The sequence below is a fragment of the Palaemon carinicauda genome, chromosome 1, assembly GCF_036898095.1.
Source record: "Palaemon carinicauda isolate YSFRI2023 chromosome 1, ASM3689809v2, whole genome shotgun sequence".
In the NCBI taxonomy this organism is placed as follows: Eukaryota; Metazoa; Arthropoda; class Malacostraca; order Decapoda; family Palaemonidae; genus Palaemon; species Palaemon carinicauda.
The window spans coordinates 276,314,912-276,335,910 of record NC_090725.1 but is presented as its reverse complement, the minus strand read 5'-3'; the positions used below and the strand labels follow the sequence as shown (position 1 = coordinate 276,335,910).

Below are 20,999 nucleotides of genomic sequence, written 5' to 3'. Positions count from 1 at the left end.
GACATGTATTTCATAGTATAAGTAGGAGCGGATTGAGACGCACAAGTAATAAAATAGAAATTTTATTTCACAATTGCAGAGTATATTAATGAAATGCAATATATGTAAAAGTAATTTACAACAAATTATAATGTACATAGTAATGAAAGACGTGCTCTTGAATCTGAAAGAGAATTTCAAATTTATTAGTAGGCACTTGTTCTCGAGGAACGTCAGTCTTTAAAAGTAAAACAAATCATGCTCTAGGCATGCGGCACTCATGTGACGACTATGACATTTCACCTGGGATAAGAACAGTTATATGAAAAGCACTAAGTGTTTTTGAAATCACTACGTATCACTCGAGGGTCAACATAGGCACCCGTAGAGTTAGAGTCCCAAGTACTGTAACTCACTGTTCTATGCAGAGTTAGGTGCAGGTTTCATAACACTACCTGCGGCTACCACAAAATGTTTGACTTCGTGCACTTGTTTCGCATAATGTTTGAAGAAAACATGCGAGGATTTCCAGCCTGTGAAACTCTTAAGGCTTTCGAAATCCATACTCTGAAAGAAATTCAGAGACGATGCAACTTTTCTAGGATCGTGACCGGCGGGTGTACTGTCAGGATCCGCTCTGCGAATGAAGTAGGTGATTTTCGCTCTTAGTTGTTTCAGTGACAGGTCGCTGCCCGATGTTTCTCCTTTGAAGAGTTGGCCTCCACCAAAGTCCAAAGTTCTGCGAAGATAGACCTTGAGGCTCTCTACTGGGCATAGAGAGGCATCTTCTTTCAGTGGGCATATTCTCCAAGGGCCCCATCTTTTGGTGGGTAATTCGTTTTTGGCGAGAAACGTCAGATCCGGGAAGAGGGTAAGGTCTCCTGAGTCAGTAAACAGGATATGACCCTCTTCTCTTGATAACGCCACTATTTCGCTGACTCGGGCTCCTGAAGCAAGAGCAAAGAGAAATATAACTTTCTGAGTCAGATCCTTGAGAGGGCATGAATCATTATCCAAGTTGGAGGCGAAATGGAGCACCTTGTCCAAAGACCAGGAGATCGGTTTCGGTGGGGGTGCTGGGCGTAGACGAGCGCATGCTTTCGGCAGTTTATTGAAGATGTCGCTGGACAGATCAATCTGGAAGGCATACATCAGTGGTCTAGTCAAGGCCGATTTGCAAGTAGAAATCGTGTTGGCTGCTAAGCCCTGTCCATGAAGGTGAATAAAGGACATGCAAAATTCGATGGTGATTTCCGTAGGATTTTTTGCCTTGACGAATGAGACCCATTTTCTCCATGATGATTCGTATTGCCGTCTTGTGGATTCGGTCTTGTATTCCTCGAGGAAGTCTAGACTTTTCTTCGAGATCCCAAACCTTTTCTTCGCGACTAGGGAGAGAAAATCATGAGATGAAGGTCCTTGATTTTCGATGATGAAGCGAAGACAGTCGACTTCTGTACTTGCTGGGAGAGAACTGGGCCCGGGAGAGGGATCAGCGTGGGCTGCAGCTCCAGGACCAGGGAGTACCAATTGCTCCGGGGCCACTTGGGAGCCACTAGGGCCGCTGTCCCTTTGAAGGTTCTCAGCTTGGAGAGGACTTTCAGCAGTAGGTTGGTGGGAGGGAACAGGTAGATCTTGGACCATCTGTTCCAGTCCAGTGACATGGCATCCACTGCCTCTGCCTTGAGGTCCTCGTACGGGGCCACATATCGAGGAAGTTGATTGTTGTCGCTCGTTGCGAAGAGATCGATCTGAAGTTCTGGGACTTGGTGAGAGATGAAGGAGAATGATCTTGCGTCTAGAGACCATTCCGACTCTATCGGCCTTGTCCGGGATAGAGCGTCCGCCGTCACGTTGCGGAATCCTTGTAGGTGAACTGCAGACAGGTGCCACTTCTTCTTCTCTGCCAGACGGAAGATTGTCAGAAGCACCTGATTTATCTGGGGCGATCTTGAGTCTTGGCGATTGAGACATCGAACTACCACCGAATTGTCTAGGGTTAGACGAATATGGATCGAGGGAGGCGGGGAGAGTTTCTTCAGTGTTAGAAGGACCGCCATGGCCTCCAAGATGTTGATGTGAAACGTCTTGAATAGGGGAGACCATGTGCCTTGAGCCTGTTTTTGGTGGGAGTGACCTCCCCAACCCTCCAGCGAAGCGTCCGTGTGGATGTTGAGTGATGGAGGTGGATGTTGAAGAGGGATGTCCCTTTTCAGGGCCGTTGCTTCTGACCACGGCTTGAGGAGAAGCCGAAGTCTGTTCGGGAGCCGTCTCTTGAGGTTTCTTTGAGCGATGGATGCAGAACGTCTCCAGACTCCCGCAGCATCCTTTAGCTGTGCACGAAGCACTGGGTTTGTCACTGAGACGAACTGTAGAGAGCCTAGAACTCGTTCCTGCTGACGTCTTGAGATCCGTTTGGATTTCACCAGTCGCTTGACAGACCCTGCTATTTCCTTCCTTTTCTTCTGGGGGATGGAAAGGCGGTGTGACTGAAGGTTCCACTGGATTCCTAACCATTGGAACTTCTGAGCTGGAGAGAGGCGAGATTTCTTCGCGTTTATCTTGAACACCAGGTGTTCTAGGAACTGGGTGACTTTGCTGCAGGATCTTAAACAATCCTCGGGCAATGGAGCCCAGACTAGCCAGTCGTCGAGGTAGGCCATCACCTGGACGTCTTGGAAGCAGAGCTGTTGTACTATGGCGTCCGCCAGCTTTGTGAAGATCCGAGGGGCCACGTTGAGGCCGAAGGGCATGGCACTGAAGGCGTAGCTTTTCCTTTGGAGTCGAAATCCTAGGTAGGAGGAAGCGTGGTGGTTCATTGGAACGTGCCAGTAGGCATCCGCCAGGTCTATGGAGACCGTGTAAGAACCTCGAGGCAGAAGGGTCCTTATCTGTTGGAGAGTCAGCATCTTGAACTTGTTGTTCGCTATGAACTTGTTGAGGGGGGATAAGTCTAGAATGACTCTGAGCTTGTCGGAGTCCTTCTTGGGAACGCAAAACTGTCTCCCTTGGAACCTGGTTGACTTTACCCTCCTTATCACCTTGTTCAAGAGATCTAGGACATATTCTTCCAGAAGGGGGGTTGAATGTTGGAAGAATTGCTGGAAGGTTGGGGGTGGTTGAGTCCAACTCCAGCCTAGACCCTTCTTGACGATGCTGTGTGCCCAGGGATCGAAGGTCCAACGATCCTGGAATTGGCGGAGTCTTCCTCCCACCGGAAGCACTTCATTGCTTCTGGTGTCCCGAGGGTTTACTGCCTCGGCCGCTAGCTTCCCTTCCTCCTCTGCCTCTGGAGGGACGGCGAGATGCGTCTCTGCCTGCACCTCTGCTTGAGCCTCTACCTTTGGGACGAAAGGTAGTCGTCTGTTGCTCAAAGGCAAGGGTGAAAACCGGTGACTGGGACAAAACCGGTTGGGTGACCAGCTGAAAGGTCTGATGTGGCTGAGCAGCCACTTGGGGAGTAGCGGGTCCCGGAAACTGCCGTCTCTGTTGACGTTGCTGGGGTTTTGGCTTGGAGGATTTCCTCTTAGGTTGAGGGCCATCGTCCTGAGAGGAATTCCTCTTCTTCGACATGCCCCACTTGTTGAGAAGGTTCCTATTCTCAGTGGCGGCCTTGTCGGTGATCTCTTTCACAAGATCGGAGGGAAAGAGGAATTTACCCCAGATGTTGGAGGAAATCAGCCTCCGGGGTTCATGTCTCACTGTGGCACTTGAGAACACGAATTCACGACAGGCTCTCCTAGCCTTCATGAAACTGTACAGGTCCTTAACCAGAGTCGCCATATTCGATTTAGCGAGCACCATGTAGTGGTCGGGGACTCTGGTGTCGCCAGCCATGACGTCAAGCTGTACTTGGAGGGACATGGATGCTGCGAGCCTTTCCTTCGTGTCTTGTTCCCGACGAAGGAGATGGTCATTAAGTTTCGGGAGGTCTTCATTAAACTGACGTCCAGCAACGTCAGGATCTAGTTTTCCCACCACGAAGGTATGCTGGATATCCTTCCAGTGTCGAACATCGGGGGGAGTCACCAGGGAGAAGGGTCTGCACTCCTCCAGTGCAGGGCAAGGCTTCCCTTCTTCCACTGCCTTGTGACACGCAGCGAAGGCCTTTTCCGTAAAGGGGAGTACCGCATCATCAGGTGCGACGTAGGTATTATTATTATTATTATTATTACTTACTAAGCTACAACCCTAGTTGGAAAAGCAGTATGCTATAAGCCCAGGGGCTCCAACAGGGAAAATAGCTCAGTGCGGAAAGGAAAAAAGGAAAATAAAATATTCTAAGAAGAGTAACAACAATAAATATCTCCTATATAAACTATAAAAACTTTAACAAAACAAGAGGAAGAGAAATAAGATAGGAGAGTGTGCTCGAGTGTACCCTCAAGCAAGAGAACTCTAACCCAAGACAGTGAAAGGCCATGGTACAGAGGCTATGGCACTACCCAAGACTAGAGAACAGTGGTTTAATTTTGGAGTGTCCTTCTCCTAGAAGAGCTGCTTACCATAGCTAAAGAGTCTCTTCTACCCTAACCAAGAGGAAAGTGGCACTGAACAAGTACAGTGCAGTAACCCCTTGGGTGATGAAGAATTGTTTGGTAATCTGTGTTGTCAGGTGTATGAGGATAGAGGAGAATATGTAAAGAATATGCCAGACTATTCAGTGTGTATGTAGGCAAAGGGAAAATGAACCGTAACCAGAGAGGAGGATCCAATGTAGTACTGTCTGGCCAGTCAAAAGACCCCATAACTCTCTAGCGGTAGTATCTCAACGGGTGGCTGGTGCCCTGGCCAACCTACTACCTACTAGCTTCTTGCTCAGTGCCGGAAGCTTTGAGCAGGTAAAGCCCCTACTTTTAACAGCGTTGGCCAACATAGCCTGGGCCTTCGGGAGATCGAAAACTATCACCTCCTTAGGTTCGGTCTCCTCTTTAGAGGCAGGTTCGGATCGAAGCCGGACGTAACAGTCCGGATAAGCCTCAAAACTCGGGAAGAACTCCACTTCTTCCAGAGCAATCGAGCTGACCTTCTCGCTGATGAAGATCCTGCCCGTTGCGATGGGCATATGCTCGGCATACCTCCAGGGGTTGGCGTGCGAGCATATCGGGAGGTCCTTAACCGAAATCCTTTTCGGCTCTTTGGAAACTCCCATGGACCTGATGTACTCGTGTGTCACTTGAAGCTTCTTGTCCATAAGGGCTTCAATCATACGGAACATCTCCTGGGCGGATGGGATGGGGTCCGGGGTGGCGGAGGTAGACGGGAGAGACACTTCCGTCGGTGTAGGAGTTGGGGCGGTGATGGAAGGCGGAGCGACCTCCTGCTCCGACTCGGTGTATTCCACCTGGTCCTCTTCATAGTCCAGCTCTTGGGCCATCAGGTTCCTCTCCGTAGTCTCCGAAATCTCCGACATGCGCTCCGCGTTGTCGGTATCCAGGTGACACTCGTGCATGAACTGGGCCATGACAACATCGGGTTCCACCGTTATCTGGACGGTGGGGATCTGATCCTTGGGGACCACAGAGTCTGGGGATGCCTTTGGGAACAGTAAGGCCCTCATGTCTTCAGTGGCAAGGTACGGTCCAGTGGCGTTCTTCTGGAAGCCACGCACCCATTTGCGTAGCTTCTCTCAAGAAGCGTCCCTAACCTCCGCTGAAGGAGGGTTATTGAACGCATCGACCAGGCGTTCCTGGCAGACCGTACAGTTCTGCGGGTCCCAGAACTTCAGATCTACTTTCTTGTTGGCACAAGGGGCGTGGGTCCTACACGCCATGTGCCCATAAAAGTGCGGGCGCTTCACTGCGCAGAAGCCGTGGTTGCACTTCAGTTGCTCCTCCTGTAAGAGAAAGAGAACATGAGTATGGGGGAGTCATAAGGATGACTTCTAATCTAAAGTTAAATATTAATTGATTAATCTTTAACTTAACATTAAGTGTGATGATCAGAGAAAAGAAGGAGATAGATACATACTCCGTGTAACCCGCCCGGCTGGTTACCGTGACCTTATGCATAGACAATCTGTTGTGACCGAAGGCACAGGACAGAATTCGACATGGAATGCCCGGAAGGCAGTGGGAATTCTATTGGGAATTGTCAAGGGTATAAGGCTAGGACTGAGGCTACTCAGACTCTAGAATTGGGAGCGTAGAAGATCCCATAGGGTAACGGTTTCCGGCAACCAGCCGTGCTAAGATACACACAGCATGCTGGAAATCTGTGATATGCAAGAAGACAGCATGGTTACTAATAGAACGGTAAGATAATACCTATCCATTTACGTAATCAAACCATCTGGTTGCGATGTAGGGCTATCAACATCAGATGATAGCTAGTAGAAGGGGGTGCAAGTCGTCTTGACGCCTCCGGAAGGCTCCGGCAGACCGCCGGCACGCCGGAGGCCGCTCCAGCAGAGTTTCTGGCATTAGGGAAGACAATATAGAAGTCAGGAGTAATACCAGGGTGGCGGCTGCCGGCACAGCGGCGGGGAGCGGCGGCTCCGGCAGCCGAAGGTTGCCGGATTGGTGACAGGAACAAGGATGGTTATAGCAGAACCGGACTGCCGGCAGCGGATGCCGGAACTCCGGGGGCCGGCCGGTGGACGGACGACCGAAGCTATGAGGAAAGAGGAAAGGCCATCGGCTGGACGCCGGCGGGAGGTGGCAGTCCCCTGGCACACGGGGGACTAGTGGCTCAGAGGGCAAGGGATAAGTCACCAAGGTAGGAAGTGGGTATCACCGACAGTGGAGGCGGAAAGGGACCGGCACCAGGATAGTGAAAGAGACAGAAGGAGGGATGTAGGGGTCCGGCCACGGACCCCAAGACATCCCACCTGAGTGGGTGTACCCATGATAGAGGCTAGCCCTATCACCCAGAAGCAGGGGCCGCAGAGGACCGGGAGCTAAGGTAGCCCAAGGGAGGGCTAGGGAACACCCAAAAGGGGGGGGGGAGAACCCCTGCAGACAGAACGCATCCAGTGGCTAACCCCATAGGACACTATGAAGGGTATATGTACCAGAGCGGACTGCACACAGGAGCTCAAGGTGGCCCTATCACTCCACCCTAAGGAGGAGTTGTAGGACAGGGGACAGATGGGTATAGACTAACCTAAGTATAGGCTAGGCCATACAAGAGATAGGTGGGGAGGGGAGAAGAGAAGGGTCTTCTGTGGAGGATGTTCTGTACCAAAGCGGCCACCAAGGAAGGGAGGACACTCCCTAGCCTAAGGTAAGGCAGCCTGTCTGAAAACGGTGCATGGGTATCGTTTCAGCAAGGTACAGAGCTAACTCTCCCAAAACCTAACCTAGAGCAGGGATGTTACACCCTGAACTAGGAAGGATGGAAGACGTATCGCTATTGCAGGGAAGGTCGGAGACCTAGCCCCAGCAATAGAGGACGGACTAGCCGTTCCTCATTCTCGGACGCAACCCTAAGGGGGGATCATTCCCTTAGGGGAGACAGAGAAGCGATGTATACTCTGATAAGAGCCTGATCCCCTTACGTGGTAGGGGGAGCAAGGCTGCACAGAGGGGATGCCCTAAGGCAGGGGATGAAGGAAGCATATAGGGGTCCTACTTGTAGGTTACGTTAGAAAGGCACACTAACTAACCTGTCCCCTATATGGTCCCTGAAGGCAAAAACACTTGCATCACAGTCAATAGTATTGTAAAATAATGCCACTATCTTCATAAATTAACCTAGGATCACTGAAAAATATCATGCATGAACACTGATATAGGCGCTCTGGCCTAGGGGCTAGACTAGCCAGCTGGTATGGGGTCAATTGATGACCGATAACAAGGCGTCAAAACACGATATAAAAGTTCCTAGCTATGAAGACTAAGTAACTAATATTATCGATTAGTTAATGAGGCCGGAAAATGCTGTTGAGGCTATCTAAATAAGGCATGCAAAACAACAGCGACGCCATAAAATGGCGGGTCCGTTCGAGGCACAGCTCTGCCACAAAACATCAAATATCTCGAAAAGTAAAAGTTACTTTACGGTCAGAGCTTATTTAAACAATACTGGAACCTTGTACTCAACTTTCCAGAAGAAGGCGAGGCCGAGGGTAGAGACATGGCTAAGATGCAAGTCGATAAGTACGCACAGGGAAAAAATCTGACTAGTAAGGCAAGCTACTAAACTAAGGATGAGGACGGACGTGACGTCATTTAACAATGGCGCCCGTTTGTTTACGTCTCGAGTACCAAAAGTAGCCACGAACGAGATTAGCTGTGGAACGCCCTTACACTTCGAAGTGTTAACTCTATGTAGGGTGTAGATAGCTATGTGGCGCGTTGATACATGCGTCCCCTGTTGATATACGATGTCTTAAAGGGAAACCTTTAGGATACTCGCTCCAGAAGTTAGAATTCTGTGATAACCTCTGGTTAAATTCTCTGGGAATATTTAGTAGTTATATACCCAAGGAAGCTACCAAAAAGGAACCTTCCATCAGGATGCCATGGCTTGAGCCCAAATATATATATATATATATATATATATATATATATATATATATATATATATATATATATATATATATATATATATATATATATGCATTACCTTTTCAGCTTTGTGTGCAGAGATATCACTTAATCAAATAAGCATTAAAAATAAATGATCCTGCAAATTGAGTTATTAGATGGGTCAAATGTGATTATAATGACCTTGGTGTATTTACAGGTTAAACCTGTATCACTGATTTTATGTAAACAAAATTCTGTACTAGAATCTGAAATTTCTATGATACTGGAATATTAAATCAAATAGCTTTTCCTTGTCAATAAAATTTTATTTGTCAAAAGATAATTTCAATATTTCATAATATACTGTTCCATAATTATATCTAATACTGTACTGTACTGTATATTAATGTCATCATAGATTACCAACCTGTTATACTCTTACAGCACAAGAAAAAATATGAATGAACTTTCATCTACCTCAATTCACTGATGAAGAAAAACAATAAAGTACAATAAATTTTGTCTAATATTATACTTAATCCATATACAGTACTTTAAAACCAACATTTTCATGATATATCTATTAAATTTGCATGGTTTTGATTACTAAACTGAAATTCAATACTCAATTTGTCGTAGCTGTAACATGCCAAGTATCAGTATTGGTTATCAAGAAGGATCTCATAGAGTACTCTACATAGGACAATACACTTATTTTTCCTTTGCCTACACATACACCAAATAGTCTGGCACATTCTCCTCTGACCTCATACACCTAACAACACTAAGATAACCAATCAATTCTTTTTCACTCAAGGGTTCAACTAATGCACTGTGACTTCTCAGTGGCTACTTTCTTCTTGGTAATGGTAGAAGAGACTCTTCAGCTAAGGTAAGAAGCTCCTCTAGGAAAAGGACACTCCAAATCAAACTATTGTTCTCTAGTCTTGGCGAGTGCCATAGCCTCTGTACTTTAATCTTACACTGTCTTGGATTAGAGTTCTCTCGCTTGAGGGTACATTTAGGCACATTATTCTATCTGCTTCCTAATCTAATTTCCTCATTGGGCTGTTTTCCCTGTTGGGTCCCTTAGACTTGTAGCATCCTGGTTTTCCAACAAGGGCTGTAGCTTAATTAGTAATACTAGTAACTCACAAGTCTTTGTACTAAGTTCTCTAGTTGCTTTTCTGGTGACCAGGTTGAATCAGTTCATATGATGTGGAAAAACCTAAGGAAGAGTGGTACAGTCAAGGATACTGTACTGTATAAACAACCATACACACCTTTTTCTTTTTCATTGTCTTTAATGAAAATCTTCCCTTAAAGACTGACAATGTAACTTGGCCAAGAATGACATACACTTCGCAAGATGTCTAAATAGATATGCTGAAGGTAATCATCTTTTCCCTCATTTGCAATTTGGCTTTTGCAAAGGCCTTAGAGTGTGATGCCCTTCTTACAATTTCCAATGCTGTGCAGAAATCCCTTCATTGTGATCAAAATTTTTGTAACACTGGCTTTAGTGCTCTTTTAGAGATAGGAATAGGTAGGTCTTTTCTTAACGTCATTATTGAAATATTAAGTAACAGACTGCAAAAAGTGGTAATTGATGGGCACCATAGTGACTAACGTATATAAATGTAATGTCCGGTGTTTCTCAAGATACTGTAGTGTTCTTGGCTCATTACTTTTCATACTATAAGTATAGGAATGTGATATCTGGTGTTCCTCAGGGTAGAGTTAATGGCCCATTACTTTTCATAATATATACAGTGCACATGATGTGGTTTGGCCTAGAAAACAAGATCATTGCATATGCAGATGATGCTACTCGGAATCAATTCCATCTTCTGAATGCAGATCTAGGGTTTTTGAATCCCTCATTGAAGACCTAGCTAAAATTAGTGCATGTTGCAAATTATGGGGCATGAAACTGAACTCTAACAAAATTAAAATTACAATTGTAAGTAGGTCGAGGACAGTGGTTCAACATCCGGATCTCAACATTGAAATGTTTTTTTAAATCTGTATGACTGAAAATTTTAGGTGAGTCTTGATAGAAAATTCACTTTTGAGAAACTAATGCGGTCTGTCTCTTGTTAAATTGCACAAAAAATTTGTTTATAATTTACTCTGAAGAAGTGTTTTAATTCTTTCACTCTACCCTATTTCGAGTACTTTTCTACTGTTTTGTCTTCAGCTGCTGAATTTCATCTTAATTTGATGGACAGGAACTTAAGGTCTACTAAATTTCCTATTCCTGATCTAGACATTAATTTCGGGGACCATTGTTCAGTTAGTTTGTTATGCATGTTGCATGAGATTTTTCATAATTCTGACCATCCTTTGCATTCGGATCTTCCCGGACAGTACCATCCTGTTCGTAATCCTAGGCATGCAGTTAAGATACTACTGCTAGAGAGTTATGGGGTCTTTTGACTGGCCAGACAGTACTACATTGCCCCCTTCTCTCTGGTTACGGTTCATTTTCCCTTTACCCCCACACACATTGAATAGTCTGGCCTATTATTTACATATTCTCCTCTGTCCTCATACACCTGATAACACAGATTACCACACAATTCTTCTTCAATCAAGAGGTTACTGCAATGTAATTGTTCAGTGGCTACTTTCCTCTTGGTAAGGATACTTGAGACTCTTTAGCTATGGTAAGCAGCTCTTCTAGGAGAAGGACACTCCAAAATTAAACCATTGTTCTCTAGTCTTGAGTAGTGCTATAGCCTCTGTACCATGGTCTTCCACTGTCTTGGGGTAGAGTTCTCTGGATTGAGGGTACTCTAGAACACTATTCTGTCTTATTTCTCGAACTTTATTCTGTTAATGTTTTTATAATTTACATAGGAGATATATATTTTAATGTTACTGTTTTTAAAATATTTCATTTTCCTTTTTCTCTTTCCTCACTGGGCTATTTTCCCTGTTGGAGCCCCTGGGCTTATAGCATTCTGCTTTTCCAACTAGGGTTGTAGCTTAGCAAGTAATAATAATAATAATAATAATAATAATAATAATAATAATAATAATAATAATAATATGCCTTCTCAATCATGAGGCTCAACTTTACACAGTATTTTAGAAGTTTTATTCCAGCTGTGACCAAGTTGTGGAATGATCTTCCTAATTATGTACAGTAGTTGAATTGATGGAACTTCAAAAGGTCAAACTTGTGAATGTTTATATATTGAACAGGCTGACCTAAGATCTGTTTTAATGTTACTCTTCTTAAAATATTTCAATTGTTCATTCTTCTCTTGGAGTTTCTTTATTTCCTTTCCTCACTGGGCTATTTTTCTCTGTTGAAACACTTGGGCTTATAGTATCCTGCTTTTCCAACTAGGGTTGTAGCTTAGCTATTAATAATGATATGCAAATGTGCTTTGGCCTAGAAAATAACCCTATTGCATATACAGATGATGCTTCTCTTTTTGCATAAATTACATCTCCAGAATGTAGACCTAGGTTACAAAATCCTTAGACAGAGGTTTAACTAAAATTAGTGGATGGTAAAAATTATTGGGCATAAAGTTGAATGCGAACAAAACTCAAAGTATGATTGTAAGTAGGTCGTGGGCAGTGACTTGTACCAACCGTGTGTCACACAATTGTACATAATTCCTTTTGTATATAATATGCTTGTATCTTCGCTCTTCCCTCGCACTCAAACGAACATGAAAATTCATGTCTGCTGTTTTGCTCTGAACATTGTCTGTCTCTCGAATATGTTATGTCCTGTTGCCTTGAGGTTTTGTATATAAAGGGGGGTGTTCCTTAATAAACAACTCAGTCGATTGCATCTTGCCTTTGAGTTCACAACTCCTCCCTCCTTCGTCACATTGGTGACCCCGGAGTGACTCGCTCATCCCGCCTCCCCATCCCCCCTACACCTCTCACCATTACTATGACGCCGTCAACGCATACCTTCTGCAGCAGTACTCGCCGTCGCCAGCCGCCCGTATAGCAACGCCTTTTCAGCTCTCTCAACAACCGTTGGGGGACCAAAGGGCTTCGCTCACCCTCGGGAAAATGACCAGTATCACTCGCCTGCAACCTGCTGCAGACGGCTCTCCTTGTGATGTGAACCCACTTCATGACTTTCAAACCTCCATCAACGCCTCCACTCGTGACGAAGAGGACATCTATTCAACTTCAACCGAAGCTGACGTGAATGTCGTAGGACACGCCTATGAATGCCGTAGGACATACACGCCTATGAACGCCGTAGGCCTATGAATGCCGTAGGACACACGCCTATGAATGCCGTAGGACACACACGCCTATGAATGCCGTGGGACACACTCGCCTATGAATGCCGTAGGACACGCCTATGAATGCCGTAGGACACACACGCCTATGAATGCCGTAGGACACACTCGCCTACCCCGTGACGAGCCGGAGCGGCAACAGCCACCCATCATCCACCACTCGCTTGCACCCAAACCAACGACTTCTACAGCCACTCACTGTCGCTAATCGGCGCAGTTTTTACTACTACCTCTCCAGATTCAGGGCACCTATTTAACATGTTCAGTATGTCATTTTTAGTGGGGGAGCCATGTACCAACCATGTGTCACACAATTGTACATAATTCCTTTTGTATATAATATGCTTGTATCTTCGCTCTTCCCTCGCACTCAAACGAACATGAAAATTCATGTCTGCTGTTTTGCTCTGAACATTGTCTGTCTCTCGAACATGTTATGTCCTGTTGCCTTGAGGTTTTGTATATAAAGGGGGGTGTTCCTTAATAAACAACTCAGTCGATTGCATCTTGCCTTTGAGTTCACAACTCCTCCCTCCTTCGTCACAGACTCCTCAACATCCAGAACTTTACACTGACTATGTCTCTTTAACTACATACTGTACAAGTTATTTATAATTTTAGGTGTGATTCTTGACTGTACATATACTTTTGCAAAACTCATTGTCTGTTTCTTCTTCAATTGTACAAAAGTTGGTTTATTGAGAAAGTTTCTAAGACTTTGCGACCAGTATATCCTTAGAAATTACTTAAATTCATTCATTCTACCTCACTTAGGGTATTGTTCACATGGATGGTCTTCTGCTACTGACTATCATCTTCACTTGTTTGACAAAACCCAGTGGTCTATTAGATTCATCATTCCTGAACTGGATATTAATCTCTGGCACCATCATTTAGTTAGGTTCTTTATGCCTGTTGTTGAAGATTTTTCATAATTCAGATCATCCACTGCACCATATTGTCCCAAACTATACTAGGTATGCAGATGCTGTAATTCTACCAATCATGCCTTCTCTATCACAAATCACAGTAATACACAGTATTCTAGAAGTTTTATTCGAGCTATGACAAGATTGTTGAATGATTTTCCTAATCAGGGAGTTAAATCACTGAAACTTTAGAAGTTCAAACTTTTTGTAAGTGCTTTTCTGTTAAGTAGGTTGATGCAAGGCTTGTTTTATAGTTTATATATGACATATATTTTAATGTTGATACTTGAATGAAATTATTTTACATTTTTTACTCATTACTGATATATAGTTCCTTTGCTATTCCCTTATTCCTTTCCTCACTGGGATACTTTCCCAATGGAGCCCTTGGACTTATAACATTCTCGTAATAATAATAATAACAACTAGAGGGGCAATCAGTGGACCACAGACCTCTGCAGCAGCAGCTTATTTCTCAACCTTTTGCTCGACCTTGACCTTTGACCTTAAAATAAATTAAATGGCCTGGATTTTCATACACTCAAATAAGAACCAAGTTTAAAGTCTGTGACAACAATGACCAAAATTATAGCTGATTATATGAATTGGACATTTTCCTTGATCGTGACCTTGACCTTTCAAAATCTAATAATTTCCAGCTTTTTACATAACAGTTAATCCCTGTATGTTTCATTACTCTACGATTAAAATTGTGGTCAGGAAGCTGTTTACAAACAAACACACCCACAACCAGGGGGTAAAACATAACTTCCTTCCAACTTTGTTGGCGGAGGTAATAACAACAATGTTAATAACGTTTTTTTTCCAAGCTACGTTGATCAAGTCTCATACTGGTCTGTATTAATAGGCCAAATAACTTTCTTGCAAGTTCAACTAAGGCAATCTGACCTCTTTCCTAGCAACTACAAAAATGGGAGTACAGAACACAAGTGTGTAAATTACATGAATGAAGATTTTATATTGATGACTGAAATGAAAAGGGATGTGATTATTACCTTTCATGAGATGACACAAAAAATATTTTTCTTTCCTTCACCTAATGCTTGAAATGAGCCAAAAATCCAACAAAGACAATGATTTGTTTTATATAGAAAAATTAGTTTAACCAACAATGGTCCATCAATACAACCACCAAATTTTCTTCTTGCTATTTAAATGCATGAACCACTCTGCTCTGCAAGCAAGAGAAAAATGTTGAGTATTGAATTTCAACTTTAGACAAAAATAACTTTCCCAAATGGACTCTCAATAGTTAGTTGCACCATTTCTAAATCAATTTACATGCTGATCCGACTCTAACCTGCTGAGATTAGTTAAGCAGCATTTGAACATAAGTTGTTTTTTACTACAAAATATATGAATTTCAGAGTTTCACATCTAGGATACAAGTATACTATGTGTATAAACATGTACAGTTGTAATGTTCATAGCCTTATGTATTCTGATGTAAATGTTTATAGATAAAATCTATCACACATTAAGTTATAAATTATATGCTTCACAAATTACTGTACATCAACACATTTTACACATAAGAAATGACACACTGGCTTCTAATTATAAAATTTTCTGTTTTCTAGAAATACTGTATTACTTTAGCAAATACACTTCTTTTAAACCATAAAAGTAATATTAAACTATTTTCTATCACAAAAAAAATATTCTAAGCTGCCCTCAAATCTTTTCATGTTATGGGAATCACAGTTTTTTTTTTCAAAAGTTGTTAGACTGTAACATATACATATACAGTAAAATGTTTGGTAGATATTTATTTTTGTAAGGGAAATATACTCTTAAATTTTTGAGAATACAGTACTCTTTACGATAACTTTACATCATAAATAGACTGAATTTATAATTATCAATCAACAAAACTTCTAGTTCTTTTGAAATTTTCTTCTGCAGAAAATGCTTCTCTGGTAGTTTGTTTGTCTTCTTGAATTCCAGTGCCTCTGAAGAAGAGAAAACTTGAAAAAAATAGTGGTTCATAAATAGAACATAGATCTTCCATAGTTTGAGAATATCATTTCCAAAATTATCTGCAAATACACGGCTTCTCTGTTAAGTAATTTCTTGTATAGTAGTTGAAAGCTCTTCTGAAATATCTCCTACTTCATACTTTGTAACTGAATGGCTAGACTCAGCATGAGTTCTCATATGAAGTGTGAGGTAACTTTTCTGGGAAAATTCTTTCCCACATTCAGAGCACACAAATGATTTTTCTTGAGAGTGAATTCCCATATGAGACTTGAGATACCATTTCCGAGAAAACGCTTTGCCACATTGACAGCAAGTAAATGGTTTCTCGCCAGTGTGAATTCTTTCATGCTTCCTAAGATCACTTGGACTATAAAATCCTCTTCCACAATCAGAGCAGGTAAATGACTTTTCTCCAGTATGAATCTTCATATGATTTGTAAGATAATTTTTTTGCGAAAATGTTTTCTCACATTCTACACAAGCAAACGGCTTCTCTCCGGTGTGATTTACCATATGGTTCCTCAGATCACTTTGGCAACGAAATCCTTTCCCACATTCAGAGCAAGTAAATGGCTTCTTTCCATCGTGAGTCTTCACATGATATGTGAGATAGGCTTGCCGTGAAAAGGCTTTCCCACAATCACTACAAGTAAATGGTTTCTCTCCGGTGTGAATTCTCATATGTAGCCTCAGAACAACTGCCTGGGTAAATCCTCTTCCACATACAGTGCATTTATAGGGCAGCACTCCCATGTGAGTATTCATATGACATGTGAGATAAGCTTTTCGAGAAAATGCTTTCCCACATTCATTGCAACTGAATGGTCTCTCTCCAGTGTGTATTTTCAAATGCCTTCTGTGATGACTTGAGACAGCAAATCCTTTTCCACATATAGCGCATGTATAAGGCTTTTCTCCGGTATGAATCTTCATATGACATGTCAGATGACTTGTACGAGAAAATGCTTTTCCACATTCGCTACATAAAAATGGTTTCTCTCCCGTATGAACTCTCATATGCACTTTGTAATCACTAGGTTTAGTAAATTCTCTCCCACATTCAGAGCAGGTCAATGGCATCTCTCCAGTGTGAATTCCCATGTGAGTTTTAAGAAGGCTCATTTTACTAAATTCTTTTCCACAATCACCGCATATGAATGCTTTTTCTTCTTTGTGAATTTTCATGTGAATTTTCATTTTATATTTCACAGAGAATCCTAATCCACATATAGTACACTTAAAAGGTTTCTCACCTGTGTGAACAGACATATGTCTTTTAAGGAAGCCTTTTCCTGTAAAACTTTTGCCACATACATCACAAGAAAATCTCTCATTTACTTTCTTAGATTTATTAGGATCTTTAACTTTCCCTTCATGATGAAACTCTTCAGTACATGACTCGGAAGGAAAAATATCTCCAACTTCAATATCTGTCTGTAAATCTACAACTCCATCTTTACTGACTTCTGTTTCACATTCTTTATCACAGCTAAGTGGGTCTTCCTCCCTCTTGATTAAATCTGCATTGCATTTATATTTAATATCAGTTTCATGAAACTCCCATACCTCTAGCTCATCCTTACCTTCCCTCGATAGCGTAAGAGGCACAACAATCTCATCAGAGGTCAAATTCAAACTGTCTGTTTCCTCACTTTCACACTTGATGTGAGAAAGTAATAGTTGTGGTTTGCTTTCAGTTTCCACAAGAAGTTCCACAGATTGTTCTGGTTCCATGTTTGCTTTCTTTTTGTGAATGTTTCAATAGTTTCACTAACTTGAAAAGTACAACATTAGATCAACTTATGGACACAAAATTTAACCATTAAAAATTAAAAATATAAACCTCATGTTTTGCTTCATATAACATCACTCAAAATTCCTGCAAACGAGAGTTGTACTTGCAAAAGATTTCTTTCACATAAGCTATAATTTATGTAAAATACTTCACTGATAGATAAAAGATATCATGTAATTTCTCTTATATTTATCAAAATTATTGTCTTACTCTAACTAATGATAGCATGTAAGAACAAATCAAATCCTCATTAAAAGTAAATTGTATATAATTGTTTCATAATTAATACCTGGGAGCATGTCTATATAATGCAAAAAAAAGTTCTAGATTTATCCTATAAATATAAATTTCCTTTCTTTGATGTTGGCAAGAATTTAGTATTAACAACTTTGGAGTTACTATATACAGTAATGATAACATAACTTACAGTTTTTTGTTGATGCAACTGGTGATGGTAATGTATTTTTAGTTTAAAATGAGTTGAGAAAACATTTATTTACATTTTCATACAAGAATTTTGAAGAAATCCCTGTGAAAGATGATCTAAAATGCTGCAGTTTCCGTTATGTCCATGTTCTTGATGAGATTGTGATGAAATTATTTTGACAGGACAAATCTGAAATAAAATTTATTACATTAAAAAAGAGAAAATTGAGCACAAAAACAAATCAACCAAAATACATACAGCAATTATAACATTAATTATTTCAATAATTACCCAACTTTCGATGTGCCATAAACTTTGAAAGCATAACTTTGGTTGAAAACTCAAAAGTTAGGAGTAATGATAAATTTGTATAACTGACCAATAACTAATAAAGATAAAAGTGAATATGTCTAGTTGCAATTCCAGTATCATTCAAAGAGATATGCACCAGAACATTAGCCTGGCAAGCCCAAACCCTAACACTGTAGTACCAAACCACAGCCGTAGCCTTCCCAGCAAATTGCTTAAATTCACAGTCCCAGACAGGGATCAATCTGCTGCCATGTGAATGCTAGGCAAACGCAGTACCACTGTATTAGTCAGGAGGCTACTTCTGTACTATATGCGGCTATTCATTCTCGCCTTGTTGAAAATCCTCATTATTGCTTTAACTTCAATAGAAGTGGGGAGGTGGGTGAGATTGAATAACTGTTTGGTTATTATTGAAATAATAAATTTTATCTTAAAAGTCTGTTTATTTCAATTAGTCTTTCCCAACACTCATTGACCTGAAAAGGGGTACAGTAGTGGTAAACATCAAAGATACTTATAGAAATCCATGCATGAGATAAATAAAAAAATAATTCCTACGCTTATTAACGAGATCCAACCACCTGATGTCTTTCCCCGAGTCAATCCCAGGTTGACAGAAGAGTTGTAACGTATTGTCTAGATCCATTATAAAGAGAGATGACTTAAAAATCGGAGGACTTCATTATCACAAGTCTTTACATTTGAAGTATTACCCAACTAAAAGCCCAGTGGTAGGGGTGTAAGAATACTACCATCATACGTCCTGCGTGCTGTAGAAAGCGAGTAAAAAATCTAATTTGGCTTCGTAGCATAATTTTTAGATAACACATAATTCGTATTACTGGATGATCCAGGCATTCCAAGGACACAAAATTCTTATAAAAATGACAATTTCGCAGGTAATTTGTATTTTTTACCAACAATACAAACCTTAGCTATTTATGGGGGTATACTTTCAGCAAAAGCTGAAAGGAGAAGCCATTGAAATTTAATGAGGGTTAACTACCCATCCCGCTAGTTAGCAGAAGGGTAGCTTGCTACCCCCACTCACACACCTGTGATTGAGCTCACTTTGCTAGGAGGTAGGACTTCAAAAGGGACAGGGTTGGCGGACAAGTATGCATAAATAGCTAAGGTTTGTATCGTTAGGAAAAATACAAATTACCTCCGAATTTGTCATTTGTTCCATAACTGGAATACAAACTAACGCTATTTATAGGGGTGACTCAGGGATTAGTGCGATAATAAGGAGACCCTAACACCTCGCTAAACCTGCTAAGCATGGTCTGCGGCTTACGCAAGTTGTGTGTGATGAGAAACTAGCAATGTGACTGTCGAGGTAAAGGTTATTCTGAGACTTGCAGGGAAAAACCGAAGAGACCGAGACATTCCCAATGCCACCTCACCAGGGTATGGGGACGCAACAGTAATGGGACAACACTAGGATACACAACGGAGCAATGGTTTACCTGGAGAGGTTTGAGGTCAGTTTGTGCAGAGGAGCCAGGATGCTGATTTCCCCATGAGAGGGGAGGATGAAGAAAGAAAAAGAGCCAGACTTTCCCTTTCATTCACTCACACTAAAACCTGGGTAACCAATGCCCTCAACCTTTTGCTACTTGTCCAATAAGGAGCTTGAGGTACTAAACCAGGTGTTGTGCATTCACCACAGGACCGATATAAAATGAATCGAGGTTCCTGTGTCCCACCTTGCAGGTAGTGGGCAGTGACCATAGTTTGGCATTTCCACATGCCCACTTGCAATACCTGTGTCACATAATAGTTCTTCTTGAAGACCAGAGACGTAGCTATGCCCCTAGGATCGTGGGCTCTGGGACGACGTGCTTGAGGGGGATTGGGATTCAGAGCAATGTCAGTGACCCTGCGAATCCATGCAGAGATTGTGTCTTCCGTGATCCTCGTCTTGTTTCTGCCCATGCAGAGATTGTGTCTTCCGTGATCCTCGTCTTGTTTCTGCCCATGCCGACGATCAGTAAGAGGGCTCTGGGCCGAGCTGCTGCTGATCTCTTGAGGTAGCGCCTCGGGCATATTACTGGGCACAGTAATATGATTGGGTTGACAGTTACAGAGTGGCGACTCGTTATCCGGAGAGAGTCGAATCTAGGATCGGAAAACTTGATTCTGAGTCTAGGCAACGAGCTCAGGGACAAAGCTATAGCTTACCTCTACCCATCCTCGAGAATAGGCAACATCAAACGAAAGACCATGAAGTTCGCTATCTCGTTTGGCAGAGCCCAAGGAGAGCACGAACACCGTCTTCCAGGTTAGAAGGCAAACTGTTACCTGTCGTAATGGTTCGTACAAGGATCCTTCTAGGGTCCAAAGAACTTAAACCACGGGCCATGGAGGAGGTCTCACTTCTGACTGGGGACAGGTAAGTTCACAACTACGTATGAGGATGGAAGTTCTAAAGATGAGGAAATGTCCACTCCTTCCAGTTCAAAGGTTGAGCGATAGCCTTTAACCGTTGAAACCGAAAAATGTATTTCCTCCCTCAACACACAAGAAATTCTGATATTGCTTGAATAGTGATGTCACAGAAGAAAAAGTAAAGTTGGGTAAACTAAGGAAAACAAACAACAACAAGACGAATGCAAGCAGAAACTGTTGCTATGTGACCTTGAAGCTTTGAATTGCTCAATCTGCAACAGCCACGTGTTGGGGCGGATGGCACCCCTATTCTGCTGATCTGTCATATTGCTGAATCACATCCTTTTCCCACAGGCCTGGAGACGGAGAGTAGGCAGCGGCGGAAGTGCAAACAGTTGCAGAATTGGGACA

At 42.3% G+C, this 20,999-nt stretch overlaps 1 pseudogene; it reads right to left on the bottom strand.

The window, feature by feature from the left end:
• The window catches only part of LOC137639254 (zinc finger protein 585A pseudogene), a 178,716-nt pseudogene that overhangs the window by 127,275 nt on the left and 30,442 nt on the right, over positions 1-20,999 (bottom strand).